General features: G+C 43.5%; 1 long non-coding RNA gene across 1 annotated transcript in view; it reads right to left on the bottom strand.

Moving 5' to 3' along the window:
• LOC137438480 (uncharacterized) overlaps nucleotides 1-13,143 on the bottom strand; it is a 45,718-nt gene extending 32,575 nt beyond the window's left edge. Inside the window, exons 1-2 of the long non-coding RNA XR_010986723.2 lie at nucleotides 13,129-13,143; nucleotides 12,791-12,864 (exon numbers count right to left, since the gene is read on the bottom strand). This is a non-coding gene — a long non-coding RNA (uncharacterized LOC137438480). The remainder of the gene's footprint in view (nucleotides 1-12,790; nucleotides 12,865-13,128) is intronic.
• Between the last annotated feature and the right edge of the window lie 2,704 nt (nucleotides 13,144-15,847).

Here is a 15,847-nt window from a genome sequence, read left to right as displayed (position 1 = left end):
CTCCCGATGTCCCTGCTCTCAAATGTTGTGTTTGTGTGCTTCCCTTTCTCTCCCCATCTTGTCTACCGCTCCCTCTTTTCATATATTTTGTTTGTCTGTTTGATTTGTTTGTGTGATAAATGTTAGTTCTTTCACGAGCCTCGATTCTGTATATTTAAAAAAAAAAAAAAAAACTCGTCCATAACGTTTTTCAATATCATGTCGCTTTTTGCCCAATCTTTCAATGGTGAAGAATCACTTTAAAATTAAATAATTATCGTATCCGAATCCATACTCAGATCTTCACCAAAATCGAAACGATTCGTCCTTGTCTGACACCCAACCTCTCCACCAAGTTTCGTCCAAATCCGTCCATACCTTTTTGAGACATCGTGTTACATATCGGTGATAAAGACATCGAGCTATATACCATCCACCTTCTGTAGCGGAGGCAAAAAAATCCTTCATTTTCTCCAGACTTATTTTAGATCACAAATTCGGATTCAGACCAGGTCAGTCCACCTTGGACATGCTGCTGTTTCTCTCCCAACAATGAAGACCCTCAATGCCACGCAACAATGTGTAAACATTTTTTTTTTGTATACCAACATATTTTTTGTCGACATAATTGAGGCCGATAATGATGTAGTTGATAAGGAGCTATCTCGTCGGTAGAACCTACGGAATGCCTCTCGGAGAGGTCGTCAATGTTTTGCCTAGAAATCCACTGGAGAAACATTTCCAAAAGCAGCCGGCAAGAAGCAAACAGGTGCTCTCAGCTTGTCAGGTAATGTAAGCGGATTAGCTTACGCAGGTATTTTTGGTTTGCATTGCCATGAGCCGCAGGATGCTACCTGGCTGGCTATGCGGCCTGCATCTTGACACGTTCATTGCGAGCCTTTACACCCCGGTGCTGTCGTTTTATGAATGCAGCTTGTCATATAATGTCATTGTAATGGTCGAGGCGCGCTGGGATGCCACTTAAATGAGCGGTTTCAAGACATGGAGGTATTGCAATTGTGAGCTATGCGCCATAAACATGATGGCTCTTGTATTCAATTTGAGTAATTCCATCTTCGGTCACATTTAACGAAATCGATTCGCCAAGGTATAATGGCCGCAGATGTCGCATATGGCTTGCCCTGTGCCAATGCAATGTGTTCATTGTGGGTTGGAGGCGTTAGATTTATTTACTTATTTCATTATGGAGTTGCGCCTCGACCGAGACCATCGCAGTTGAAAGAAAATAAGGGGCCAACTAAAAACAAACAAACAAAAAAACAAACAAAAAAAACAACAAAGTAATTGTACAAAAACCGAAGGCAACGTGCGGTTTATGCATTTCAATGAAATATCCAATTGTGTAATTCTGACTTATGGGCAAGTTTAATTAATTCACTGATCACAATTACATTCCACGGACCATTAGGTTTGATTCTAACCAACAGATGTTCGTTCTGTTAAGGAAAGACTTTGTCACAGAAATGAAGCTCAAAATGATGATATTGCACATGGCGGTGGAAGTACTTAATAAAAGAACAAACTCTTAACTCATTTCACTTAACTGTCCTCTTGAAAGAGGCAGGGACATTTCTGACGTCACTCTTACCAAAACTAGGTATTTACTTTGAGGAAAAGTTTAAAAAAAAAAAAAACAGGTGCACGTACGTACCTGTTGCAACACACTACATATAACCTCAAATATTGCAACACAACACCCAAAATTGAAATGAACCTTCTATTCCCATCTGTACCCGAAACTCATATATCCCCCAACGGCTCCCATCTGCACCCTTGGTTGCCATGAGAGTGTTCCCATCTGTACCCTTGGTTGCCATGTTAGTGTTCCCATATGTACCCTTGGTTGCCATTTTAGTGTTCCCATCTGTACCCTTGGTTGCCATGATAGTGTTCCCATCTGTACCCAACATTTCAAGGAACCCAGGTTAAAGTCCCATATACCATGTGTTTGCCCATTGCCTTAAAATGCAAAAGTACAACGATGTCTCCTTAGAATCTTAGATCTTTGTTCTGCAAGTGATATATCCAGAAACTCCTCCCTCAGCCTTAGATAAAAAGAAAACAGGTACAGATACATTCCATGCCAAAGTACACCACCCCGCACCCCATGCCAAATAAATAAATATTCAACAGCGCGGTATTTCCAGGGCGCCTAAGGTGCCCGTTGATTCCGTCATGCTACACACAGACGGTAGTGGCAGGGAGAGGTGTACAATAAATTGATTGATTAATTGTGCAAGTATGGAATACTGTTCCCCCCTCTGGGCTGGTGCTCCTGCCTCACACCTAGCTCGGCTTCACGCTGTTGAAACCAAAGCTTTCAGAATCATTGGAATCTCCTGCGATGAAGTTAACTCCGAGGGCCTTTCACTCACTCACCGGAGGCAGGTAGGTGGTCTTTCTGTCTTCTACTGACTCCTCTCCGGCCTTGCTCACCCAGCTCTCTCTGTGCTCTGTCCCCCCAATATTCCTTCAGGTCACACAAGATCTGCCTGCAACCCTCTTATGGTTAAACTGCCAAAATCTAGGCTCTCTGCTCACCTTCACTCTTTCATTCCCCTTTTCTCCTGCCTCTGGAACAAACTCGCCCACTCCCTTCAATCCCACTCCTCCCTCCAGGTCTTTAAAACAGCTGTTCACCACCATCTCTTATCTTCCCCCATCAAAAACCTTGATCTTTTCTACCCCCGCTAATTCACCCCAGATACATTTTTTTTTTGAAATTCCAACTCCTTTCCTGGAAATCCTTGCAGTGTTCATATGTTTTATACCTCTCCCACCTCCCCCCAAGCCCTCCCCCTCCCACATTTCTCCCGATGTCCCTGCTCTCAAATGTTGTGTTTGTGTCCTTCCCCCTCTCTCCCCATCTTGTCTGCCGCTCCCCTTATTTTTTGTGTTTTGTGTGTCGGTTTGATTTTTTGTCTGATTAATGTTAGCTCTTTCACATGATATCCTCGATCTTGCACATGCACCTCGCTCGATCTTGCACATGCACCATGAGCCTCGATATTGTATACAAAAAGAAAAAGAAAAAAAAAAGAGTAAAATCCATAAATATTAATCGTAAAATCATTTCTTAATCAATTGTCTAATATCATACCTCAACCACCAGTGTTTCATCTGAAGCTGCAACTTTTTGAAAATTAATTAAGTCATTAATCTAAAAGACTAAACAATTAATTGATGAATTGACTAATCAATAAAAAAATTAATCGATTAATTTATTAATCAATAAATCAAAAATACCCTTTATAGCCAAATCACTTGGTCATTGTCGTGTCCAAATATCAGCTTCCTAGCTCAAAAGGTGCCTGAGATATTGCCCAGATGAGAAAGAAAATAAGTACTTAATTAATTGATAATAATTAAATAATTAATCAATTAACTGATGGATAAAAAAATTAAAATACAGTGTTTGCCAAAACACTGTTCACTATTGTGCCAAATTTCAGCTTCCTTGCTCAAAGGATGGCTGATATATCGCCCGGACAAACAAACAAACAAATGAAAAATCACTCATGGAGCAACACTTGGCAAAACAGAACAAAGCAAAATGGCACTCAGTAGACGAGTAGAGCATCCTTTTGGCCTCAAAAATAATTGATGGTTGAATTCAGTGACCTGATATGCAAATAGTCTTCAAATTTTAAGTTAATCGGATGAAAATTGACAATTTTAGAAATTTGGCCTATTTAGAAAGAAACTTAGAACCTTGTGACCTTTGTTGACCTTGTGACCTATGTTGAACTTGTGACATGTTGATCTCAAAAATAGTTGGTGGTTGAATCCAAATCACTGACGTGAAAATGCTATTCAAATTTCAAGTCAATCGGATGAAAATGGGGGATTTTAGAGATTTGAAGAGTGGTTGACCTTTGGCCTATGTTGACCTTGTGACCTATGTTGACATGAAAAATAGTTGTTGGTTGAATTCAGTTAACTGATATATAAATCCTATTCAAATTTCAAGTCAATCAGATGAAAATTGAGGATTTTAGAAATTCGAAAAAAGTGGTCGACCTTTGGCCTATGTTGACCTTTTGAGCTTAAAAATAAAAAGGATTCTGTTAGACCACGAACTCTACCGTTTGTTGAAGTTTCGTGAAGATCGGTTTAAAATTGTGACCTGTAGGAAAGTATAAGTGAGCGGACAGACAAACACACAAACACAAAACAGGAGTGCTCAACATACTTCTCAAAATATATTAATTTTTGTCAAGTAACAAAAACAATGAAACAACAATAAAGAAGGAAAACAAACGGAGTGAAAACTGAGTGCTCTCTTTCAACGCACGCCATTGCTAGGCCCCCTTAGGTGCTCGGCAATAACATCATGCAGCGCCTGGAGATGGAACAGGAAAGGAGTGGTGTATAAAAATTAGAAAAAGGCATTTGATGTGAATGCGTCAATGACTATGACCACGTTAGATGCCAGCCAACCCACTGTTACATTTGATCACAATTAAAGGTCACATTAAAAGTTAAAGGTGGAGAGAGAGAGAGAGAGACAGAGACAGACACAGAGACAGAGAGAGAGAGAGAGAGAGAGAGAGAGAGAGAGAGAGAGAGAGAGAGAGAGAGAGAGAGAGAGAGAGAGAGAGAGAGAGAGAGAGAGAGACTTTTGTATCTTTTTATAATAAAAATAGAAAAGAAAACCTCCAATTAGGGGTCACATTAGCATTTCAGGGAGAAAAGCAGAAATCACAAAGGTTAATACAGTGGATTATATGTAAAACATTTCACAAAACAATAAATGAAGCACACTACGTAACATGCGTGCCACAATTCTGGAGGATCGCACGCCAACCAGGCTTGCCAGTGCATCAGCTCCAATCCAACTGCCATTTGGGCTAAAAAGATCGGCGACTGATTTTACATTCTTCGCGACAAAGCATTGAATGAGACACCTATCAGCAGGCATATCGCAGAAATTGGAATTGTAAAACAAAGGCTCTACCAGGAACATTTGCTTTGTGTAGGAATGCGTGGCTCTTGTTGTCATTAGGGCTCACCATGCGTTTAGTACACTCAGATATAAACGAGAGAGGGGAGAGATATCAAGATGGGATCGATCCATCAAGAATAGAGCGTGGTCATAGCCTAGTCTCCCCGCCTGGTGCAAAAGGCGACGAGCAACGTTAACCCATGGTGGAGAGGGGTGCGTGTACAGCATGCGTGGAACAACCGAAAGTCGAAAGGCCATTAACCGGCTCTTTATGTCAACCAGGCCTTGGCCTTCATCAGTCAGTGGCAAACTGAGGACCTCGGGTTGCAACCAGTGCTTTCCATCCCAGAAGAAGGACACAAAGCACTTCTGGAACTGTTGAAGCAACACAACTGGAGGTTGCAGCACAAATAACCTGTGCCATAGGGTAGAGGCCACCAAACTGTTGGTCACCAAGACCCTTCCACGATAAGACAGTTGATCAGACCTTTCCATTTTTGCAGTTTTCCCTCAATAAAATCCGACAGACCAACCCAATTCTTTGCTACTATGGCGTCATTACCCAAGAACACTTCAAGGTATTTCACGCCATTGTTGGCCCATGAGAGAGGAGCAGGAAGTCTTGGTGCCAAGTGACGACGGACCAAGCCAAAAGGCGCTCGTTTTGTTCCAATTCACTTTGGCTGAAGAAGCCTTTTCGAACACAGATAGACAATAACAGACGACATTAATGTCATTGAGGTTCTGCACAACGACACACACATCATCGGCATATGCCAGCACCTTAATGGGTCGTTCAAGATGAGAAACTCCAACCCCGGTGAGTCCAGCACGCAAATAAACCAGTAAGGGTTCACTGGAGAGAGAGCATAGAGCAACCACCCAGAGAGAGGGCAACCTTGTCGAATTCCCCTGTTAACAGGCAAGGATGTAACAAGTTAATTGTTTATCTTAAGCACACTAGAAATTATTGTACAGCATTTTAATAGAAGAAATGAAGGTCGAACCAAGTCCAAACCGTTCAAGCACTTTAAAGAGGAACCGATGGTCAACACGATCGAAGGCCTTCTCCGGATCAAGGATAAGAAGTCCCAAATCTGTTGGGTTTTCTTTGCACAGTTTGATCACGTCTCTTACAAGGGAGATGTTGTCATAGATGGAGCGTTTTGGTACACAATAGCATTGGTCTTCTTTCAACAATGAGGAGAGATGAGGAGTAAGTCGCGATGCCAGTGCTTTCGAGAATAACTTATAGTCTGTGCCTAACAAAGAGATTCGGTGCAGTTTTGAATGTAGAGCAAGTCCCCTTTTGTTGGAATGAGGGCGAGAATAGCCCGTCGGCAACTCTAAGGGAGCTCTCCAATAAATGCCAAAATTTCTTATAAAATTCAGTTGTAAGTCCATCCAATCCAGGCGCTTTCCCAACAGCAAGGCTGTGCAGAGCGGTACCAAGTTCGTCCAAGGTAATGGACCCCTCCAGGTGGGAACGTCCACCTTCACACAACACTGACAGGCCTACGGAGATAGAGGCGACACTGACAGGATCTATTTGCTCCATCGAATATATTTTAGAGAAATATTCCATTGCGAAAAGTTTGATCACTGATTGGGTGAAAGTGATGGATGAGTCTGCCAATCGCAATTGAGAGAGCTGTTTATTAGGAAGGCGTTTCTCTAAAGAAAAGAAAAACTTAGTTGGTATGTCGTCTGCCTCGTTCAGGTGCTGCACCCTCATCCAAACTAAGGCACCACGTGAATTCCTCGAAGTTATTTCTTTCAATAAAGACTGTTTCTCGGTTAAGACTCTTTGCACATTATTACTTTGTCCTGTGACCCTCTGGAGCTGTAAAATCTCCGATTGCAATAATTTTTTCACTTCATAATCAGCCCTTTTTGAGAAGCTCTGGTATTGTTGGCAGAAACCTTTGATTTGGGCCTTTACTAAATCCCACCACACCAACAGATTAACAGAACAGCTTAACTTCCGTTCCAAGAGATCTGTCCAGAAAGATTCAAAAGCCTAAATGAAAATGAAGTCTTCAATTAAACTATTGTTGAATTTCCAGTGAGAACTCCCTGGACATGGTTTAGAGAGTTGAATGAATGCTCGAGCTAGGGAGTGATCGAAGAAACCGGAAGGCACGATATCAGATTTGCAAACTCCATGTAACAGGTGAGAATTTACATAAATGCGATCAAGCCTCACAAGTGAGATGTGGTTGTTGGAACAACGACACCATGTATAGGATTGTTCAGAAAGGTGCTGCAAGCGACAGACGTCATGGAGATTATATTTTGCAATGATGTTTGCAAAAGGTTTTGCGGTACATGGTTGAGGTTCCGGCCCGTTTCGGTCACATGAGGCATTAACAGTACAGTTAAAGTCACCACCAATAATTAGACAAGTCTGCAAATCCAGTGTTTGGAGGAACTTTCTCAGTTCAGCGAAAAAGGAGATCCGCTCACCATTTTTGCTTGGAGCGTACACATTGAGGATTGTAAACTTGACCCGATTGATAAAGAAGGTCACAAAGGCAAGATGGCCATCAATGATATTCGTAAATTGGAGGGAGGACGGTTGGAAATGTTTCCCGAAGACGAACATGATTCCTGCCTTAGACAACTAAAGAAACACTCCTTATCCATAATGAGTCGCCACTGGGCCTGAACAGATCTGACGGCATGGGTCTCCTGCAACAAAGCTATGTCGAGACCGTTAGCGTCTATCAGCTGCTTGGTCTGGATCTGGCCGAGTGAACTTCCACCACCATTGACATTTACTGTTCCAATCTTGAAACTCACCATGAGTTAACCTAGAGTCTTTTTCGCCATGGCGAACAATTTTCTTAAATTGTGTCTGACGAATAGATAGACAATGTCTATCTGATGGGTCTGACGAAAGTTGAATGATTCAGGCCTGCATACAATAGCCTGAGCACACTCAAGGAAAGACGGTAAATCTGGAAAGTATTCTGTTAGGTTTACAATGCGTTTCCTGTACGTATTTTGCAAGAAAAGTCTTATTTGTTCAGGGGATGTAGGACCTTGGCTGGTAAGCTTCTCCACTGCCTCCACCTTGCTGTTTGCTTCCTCCAGGTCAGATTCATCAGAGTCAGTTTTAAATTCCGAATCACACAAGCTTGTATAGTCCTGCATGTCGATACTGTCATCAATATCGGCACACGGATCTGCACTAGTTGTAACATCTGTGTGCTCTCCCACCGTGGGAACATTGCTTTGTGGAATAACAGCGACAATCTGTGGATTTGGTGAAACAGAAACAACATCAGCAGATGCAGCGATGTTGCTTCCCCCGACTGCAACAACCTCTGATGGTGTGGCAGTATCTAGCACAATAGGAGTCTCTTGCAAAACATTGATTTTTGCGATTCCATCTTCAACAGGTGATGTACTGGGAGCAGTAATGGGACAGTTTTGCTATTTTCTGCTGACAGGAATTCAGCGTCATCATGTTCAGGGTTAACATTTTCCAAAGTGACAGCAGGTTCATCACCAGTGGTCTCAGCAGGTTCATCACCAGTGGTCTCAGCAGGTTCATCACCAGTGGTATCAGCAGGTTCATCACCAGTGGTCTCAGCAGGTTCATCACCAGGGGTCTCAGCAGGTTCATCACCAGTGGTCTCGGCAGGTTCACCACCAGTGGTCTCAGCAGGTTCACCACCAGTGGTCTCAGCAGATATACCACGAGTGGTCTCAGCAGGTTCATCACCAGTGGTCTCAGCAGGTTCATCACCAGTGGTCTCAGCAGGTTCATCACCAGTGGTATCAGCAGGTTCATCACCAGTGGTCTCAGCAGGTTCATCACCAGGGGTCTCAGCAGGTTCATCACCAGTGGTCTCGGCAGGTTCACCACCAGTGGTCTCAGCAGGTTCACCACCAGTGGTCTCAGCAGATATACCACGAGTGGTCTCAGCAGGTTCATCACCAGTGGTCTCAGCAGGTTCATCACCAGTGGTCTCAGCAGGTTTACCACCAGTGGTCTCAGCAGGTTCATCACCAGTGGTCTCAGCAGGTTCACCCCCAGTGGTCTCAGCACAATCATCAGAGGACTTTCCAATTGTCGAGTCCATAACAGGTGAAACAATTCCATTTGATTCGTTAACAGGTAAAACAGTCCCTGCAGGTGGAACGTCTATGTCCTCAAATGAAAGGGGGCCGAACTTGTTGGCTGTAGGTACAGGGTTTGTCCCAGGTAAGCCTTGTAGAGTGGCATCGGTCACGACTGGGGGGGTGTTACCGACAGGTTGCTTATTGTTAAATGCTACCTTTTTCTGAGTTAAATGACCTTCGTGAAAGGTCTTTCTCTTCCTTGACGGAACAATGGTGAAACCATCCCCGACGTTCGTTGTGCTGTTTGAATTATCGGGATGGGAAGGCTGAGCGTCATTACCGGACATGGAAAAAGTTCCCTTAACAGCCGAAAAAATGATGAAGAGGAGGAATCCTTGTTTACACGGTTTGTCCCATCGTTCGACGAAGCCGCTTTTGGGCAAGAGCGTTTCAGGTGTCCGAAATTACCACACTCGAAACATTTCAAGGTGTCAGTGGTTACGTATAATTGGTAATCTTGATTATCAATTTTCAATTTTAAAACAATGTTGAGCGTTCTTTCAACGTTAGAAGGAGGAAGTACAAGATAAGCTTGCCACCTGAAAGACATCACATGTTTAGCCCGTTCGTCCTGTCAACGTAAAGGTAACATAGTGATTTGGGAAAGCACAGCACCAAAACGTTTTATTTTATTTTTTTTGTATACAAGATCGAGGCTCGTGTAAGAGCTAACAACAATCACAAAAAAACAACAGACGGACACATAAAACATAAGATAAAGGGAGAGGGAGACAAGATGGGGAGAGAGAGGGAAGCACACAAGTACAACAGCAGAGAACAGGGACATCAGGAGATCTGTGGGAGGGAGAGGGCTTGGGGGCGGGGAGGGAGGGTGGGAAAGGTATAAAACACATGGACACTGCTTGAACCTCCACGAAGGACGTCGGTATTTCCAAAAAAAAAAAAGTGGATCTGGGTTGAATTAACGGGGGTAGAAGAGGTTAAGGTTTTGGATTTTTTTTTTTTTTGGTGAACAAGATCGAGGCTCGTGTAAGGGCTAACATTAATGACAAAAAAACACAAACGGACACATAAGACGAAATAAAGAGAGCGGGAGATAAGATGGGGAGGTAGGGGGAAGCACACAAGTACAACATTTGAGAGCAGGGACATCGGGAGATCTGTGGGAGGTAGAGGGCTTGGGGGGAGGAGGCATGGGAAGGGGGTGGGGTGGGAGAGGTATAAAACACATGTACACTGCTAGCACTTCCAGGAAAGAAGTTGGTATTTCAAAAAAGTGGATCTGGGGTGAACCTCGATTCAGTATACAAAAAAAAATAAAAAAATAAAATAAAAAAAAATTTTTTTTACAGGGGTAGAAAAGATCAAAGTTTTGGATGGGGGAAGATAAGAGATGGTGGTGAACAGCTGTTTTGAACACCTGACGGGAGGAGTGGGATTGAAGAGAGTGAGGGAGTTTGTTCCAGAGGCGGGAGAAAAGAGGAATGAAGGAGTGAAGGTGAGCAGAGAGTCTTGATTTTGACAGTTTCACCAGAAGAGGGTTGTTGGCAGATCTTGTGCGACATGCAGGAATATTTGGGGAACAGAGCACAGACAGAGCTGGGGGAGCTAGGCCGGATAGGAGTCGGTAGAAGACAGAAAGACCACCAACCTGCCTGTGGTGAGTGAGTGAAAGGCCCTCTCCCTCTCCCTGTCCGTCTCCCTCTCCCTGTACGTCTCCCTCTCCCTGTACGTCTCCCTCTCCCTGTACGTCTCCCTCTCCCTCTCCGTCTCCCTCTCCCTCTCCCTCTCTCTCTCAGTCTCCCTCTCCCTCTCCATCTCCATCTCCGTCGCCCCCTCCGTCTCCATCGCCGTCTCTCTGTCTCCGTCTCTCTGTCTCCGTCTCTCTGTCTCCGTCTCTCTGTCTCCGTCTCTCTGTCTCCGTCTCTCTGTCTCCGTCTCTCTGTCTTCTGTCTCCGTCTCTCTGTCTCCGTCTTTCTGTCTCTCTGTCTCCGTCTCTCTGTCTCCGTCTCTCTGTCTCCGTCTCTCTGTCTCTCTGTCTCCGTCTCTCTGTCTCTCTGTCTCTCTGTCTCCGTCTCTCTGTCTCTCTGTCTCCGTCTCTCTGTCTCCGTCTCTCTGTCTCCGTCTCTCTGTCTCCGTCTCTCTGTCTCTCTGTCTCCGTCTCTCTGTCTCCTTCTCTCTGTCTCCTTCTCTCTGTCTCCGTCTCTCTGTCTCCGTCTCTCTGTCTCCGTCTCTCTGTCTCCGTCTCCGTCTCTCTGTCTCCATCTCTCTGTCTCCGTCTCTCTGTCTCCGTCTCTCTGTCTCCGTCTCTCTGTCTCCGTCTCTCTGTCTCCGTCTCTCTGTCTCCTTCTCTCTGTCTCCGTCTCTCTGTCTCCGTCTCTCTGTCTCCGTCTCTCTGTCTCCGTCTCTCTGTCTCCGTCTCCGTCTCTCTGTCTCCGTCTCTATGTCCCCGTCTCTATGTCCCCGTCTCTATGTCCCCGTCTCTCTGTCCCCGTCTCACTGTCCCCGTCTCACTGTCTCCGTCTCCCTGTCTCCGTCTCCCTGTCTCCGTCTCTCTGTTTCCGTCTGTCTGTCCCCTTCTCTCTGTCTTCCTCCTTCTGTCTCCCTCTCTCTGTCTGTATCTGACTCCCCTTTCCCTTTCTCTCATTTCTTTTCCTGTTCGTTCTTTACCTTTTGTGTCCAACTTTCGCCCCACTTTCGTCGTACTGTCTGTACTAGGCCATTTTTTTTCCTCCGTCACCTCGCTCTCCCATCAATGAGGCTTGATATTTTATCGGGAGGGGGAGCGGGGGATAATCGAGTAACTCTCAATTTGTACACCTCGGTTTAATTTACCATCGCAAATGCAAGTACAGCATCACAAAAACGGCCACGACTTATTATCGGGGATTTTTGTCAACAATAAATATCTCAAGGTATCATATTCGGACACCAAGACAATCAGGGGGCCTTAACGTGCATTTTGTTGTCAATAACCCTCTGGGGGGTGTCGGGGCACTAACACCCCGGGGCAGATTGCTCCTGCATCGTGGATTGGGTGCAAGAACGGTGGTACACTACCCAAATTATCCCTCCCATTTACCATTTCGCAGTTCCCATTCTCGACAATCGAGTCTTGGTGGAGCCGAGAAAACTGTGCAACCACTTAAGCCTCTTCACATCGAAATGATTCCATCTTGAGGCCCTTGAATATATTCGGAACTCAAGTGGTTAAAAGCAAACAAACTGTTGGCCTACCTCAAAACAAGAATATGGTTAGGAATAAAATCAATTCACAGTAAGGAACAGATTCGGTGTTTTAAGCCATGGATTGTATTTTTGGACAAAGCGGAGTTATGAAATCAAAACTAAAATCAATTTTCTTCCTTATTTGCATGCACTTGTATGCAATTCGTTTTTCTTTTAAAATACAATATCCTATCAAATGAGGGTAAAATGTTTTGTACCTTTGAACCAATGTGCTGGTTCAGACAATGATTTCATCATGAAGCAACCAGCAGGTTGAGCTTTGCACACAAATAAATAAATAAATACACCAGTGCAGGTTAAAGACAAAGACGGAGATTCGAGGAAAGAGAAAAATCCTGACCTTTTCATCTGGGACATTTTCCTCCCAAATTACCCTCCAAATATCATGGCCCCATTCTCACCTAACCTTGCACCTCACCTTGTCAGGGAGATAAGCGAAGGTCTCGACATGGGAATCAAGAGTGTGAAGGACAGCACTCAGATGAAATGACAGCTTTAACACACCTGGAGATGGAGGAAATGGGCACTCGGACTTTGCAGGGCCTTGGCTGTCTTGGGTAAATGAAAACGATCCTTGCCTGAAGCAGAAAAAAAAAAAGTTCAAAAAAAAAAAAACCAGGACAGCAATACTCGTAACCTGTGAAACCCATGTCACATGATCATTTCTCATCACAAAAAATGCTGCGGCAACGTATCTACACATCAGGCTACTTCTACGCTAATGGCGGTCGGTAATGGCCACTGGGCGGTAATTCGGGCAGTGGCACAGGTGCTCCGTGGCATATATTAATACAGTGGTGTGGCTCAGCCGCGTACTCTCGACAGAGCAATGAGGTGCTTACGGCAAGTCATGTACGTTCCCCCATCACCGAGAACGAACTCCAGACAGGTAGCCACTCCATCATGAGGTGCGGAAATTATCCGCTGAACAGACATCAGTGATTTTGATGCAACAATGTTTACAAACTCCACCAATTTACTCACTCCCACTTAAATGATGGTATTGAATCGGCAGATTTTGCCACCACATCATGTCCAGTGGATAGGACGCAGCCAAAGTGAAAAAGACACCTGCAAAGCACACACAGGAATCACGGTGAACAAGCAAACGCCATTTTGAAGTTTGTCTGACGGGGATGTTATTTGCAGCTTATGGGCGAATGGATTGTTAAAGCCTTAAAACATACATTTGATATTAAAGAAAATGGTAAGGGATGTGTATAAAAGGGCCACGATGCTGGAAGAGGAACACCTGAGGTTACCTTACCCATAACCCTAACAACTCTAACGCTAACATCATCCCACTCTGTTCCATGACTAAGTTCTGTATGCTATTGAATGGTTTTTTAAACTCACAATTAAAAAAGGCCTTTAGCAATGAGAATAAGTGAGTGCCACCTGTCTGCAATGCCACACTTTTTGTGCTGTGTATATTTTACAAAAATTCCAGTGAAACCATAAATTTGCATAGAAAACAAGAAAAAGAGCAATCAGAGATTGCAAGCCCTCGCCAGGATGTATTTTCAGTGGTTTTTTAAAGGCTTTTGTGTTAAAACAAATATGGCGGCCGAACCACGTGACAGATGACGTCATCATGTTGTTGTTTCTAAACTAATTTATTCCTAGATTATGCTCAAGAAATTTAATCTTGATCGGATGAAGTTTTATACTTGTCGAATTATGACGTCATAATGGACGCACCTATGGCATCATCATTAACATATTTTATTCCCCATGGAGAGTTCTTTGCAATGAGCCATGTCTCAATTTTTTCTATTCAGCCCTTTCGGAGATATAGAGGTGCAACGTTTTTTGGTTTTTCCAAGATGGCGGCCGAACCAAGTGACCGATTAAGTCATCATTTTTATTTTCTCCACCAGTTTATGCCGACATGGCACTGAAGAAATTTCATCTTGATTGGATGAAGTTTTGTACTTGTCGAATTATGACGTCATACTGGAGGCACCTATGACATCTTCATTAACATATTTTATTCCCCATGGAGAGTTCTTTACAATGAGCCATGTCTCGATTTTCTATATTCAGCGCTTTTGGAGATATAGAGGTGCAAATTTTTCGGTTTTTTTTTCAAAATGGCGGCCGAACCACGTGACCGATGACGTCATAATTATCATTAAAAAAATTCTACAGGTGGAGTTGCACCAATGATGAAAATTTCCTGTCAATCGGACCAACGGTTGCAGAGAAAATCATATTTATTCTGTGCGGACAAACAGACAAATAAACAGACAGACAAACAAACAGACAGACAAACGGACCCAAATGCAATGTCCTCTCCTCCTGCGAGGGTAGCAAGATACCATACTGCTGGATGCGGAAGGAAGCGGAGGGGTGGAGACAGGAAGTCACCTGAGTTTTGCAGGATGCTGACAAGGAAAAGCAGCAATTAGCTCACTACAGTTCTATGGAACCTTGAAGATGTCCAAACAAGTGCGAAGAGAACGGAGATAATTTTTGTGAGAGACACGTACTGCAAAATCTGCATAAAATAACATTTTTTATCCGTGACCAAAATGCTGGATTTATTGTGTTCCAATAAGACACATCCGTCCAAGATATCCTCCACGCAAGGAAAATGTCACCTGCAGTATGATGTGTTGGCAACGGACAAATGTCGCAATTAAATCATCCGAGTACCGTATTAAAAAATCGTGATTCAAACTGCACAGGAGTTTTTGTCACTAAATGAAATACTCGAGGGTTGTCTTGTTTGGATAAGAAAGATGATGAAAGACTTGAATTAAATCCCCATTTAAATATTGCATTGACATAGTGCGACAGGATTTCGGATCGCAGGGATGCTCGTGGATCGGTCCTCCTCCTTCGCTGACAATTTTGTGAAAGACAGATTCTGGAATTCATAATTTACTTTCCAGATTATTTGGTTAAGATGATGTTGCTTGGAAGAGGTATTTCACTAAAAGGTAGAACCACAGCCGAGCTTGCGTCATATGGAAAGATAAGAACTCTACATCTAATTGGACCAATTTATGTTACTGTAAAAGTAGATACACCAGACGACCCTTTTTGGTCCTTAAAATAAGTAGAGGCTTAAATATCAGAGAAAACGCCTGATATAGTCTTACATCGTTACGATAGTGATTTAATCACCACAGTGGGTTAGCAAAGCACACAAAAATAAAAATGGCTTCCAGCAGGGGTCAGTACTGGGCAATGGGACGCCATTTTGCTGAAAATATGTTACACAACAGCACAAAGTTTTGGCCTACATCCCATATTGAACTGTAATAAGCTCCTATCTGTGCATTACTAATATAGCAACTGAACCAATAATGGCCAGGTTTTTTTTTTTTTGCAAGAAAATGATTGACAATGTTAGCTCTTTTTACTTCATTAGGCCATGAAGTTCTCTGCAAACTCAACTTCAAGGGGGAAAAAAACAACCAACGAGACAGCTGATAGGAAGTGTGAAATTTGAAGTGGGGATTACGCATGGAAATGTCAATCTACCATTATTTCCTGTCTTCTGTGGAAATGAGGATGGGAAAAGTAAACGGATTTAATGGCACACTCTCTGGC

The sequence above is a fragment of the Myxine glutinosa genome, chromosome 13 (assembly GCF_964187855.1).
Source record: "Myxine glutinosa chromosome 13, kmMyxGlut1.1, whole genome shotgun sequence".
Lineage (NCBI taxonomy): Eukaryota > Metazoa > Chordata > Myxini > Myxiniformes > Myxinidae > Myxine > Myxine glutinosa.
Note: the sequence above shows the minus strand (reverse complement) of the source record. Positions and strands in the feature narration are given on the sequence as shown.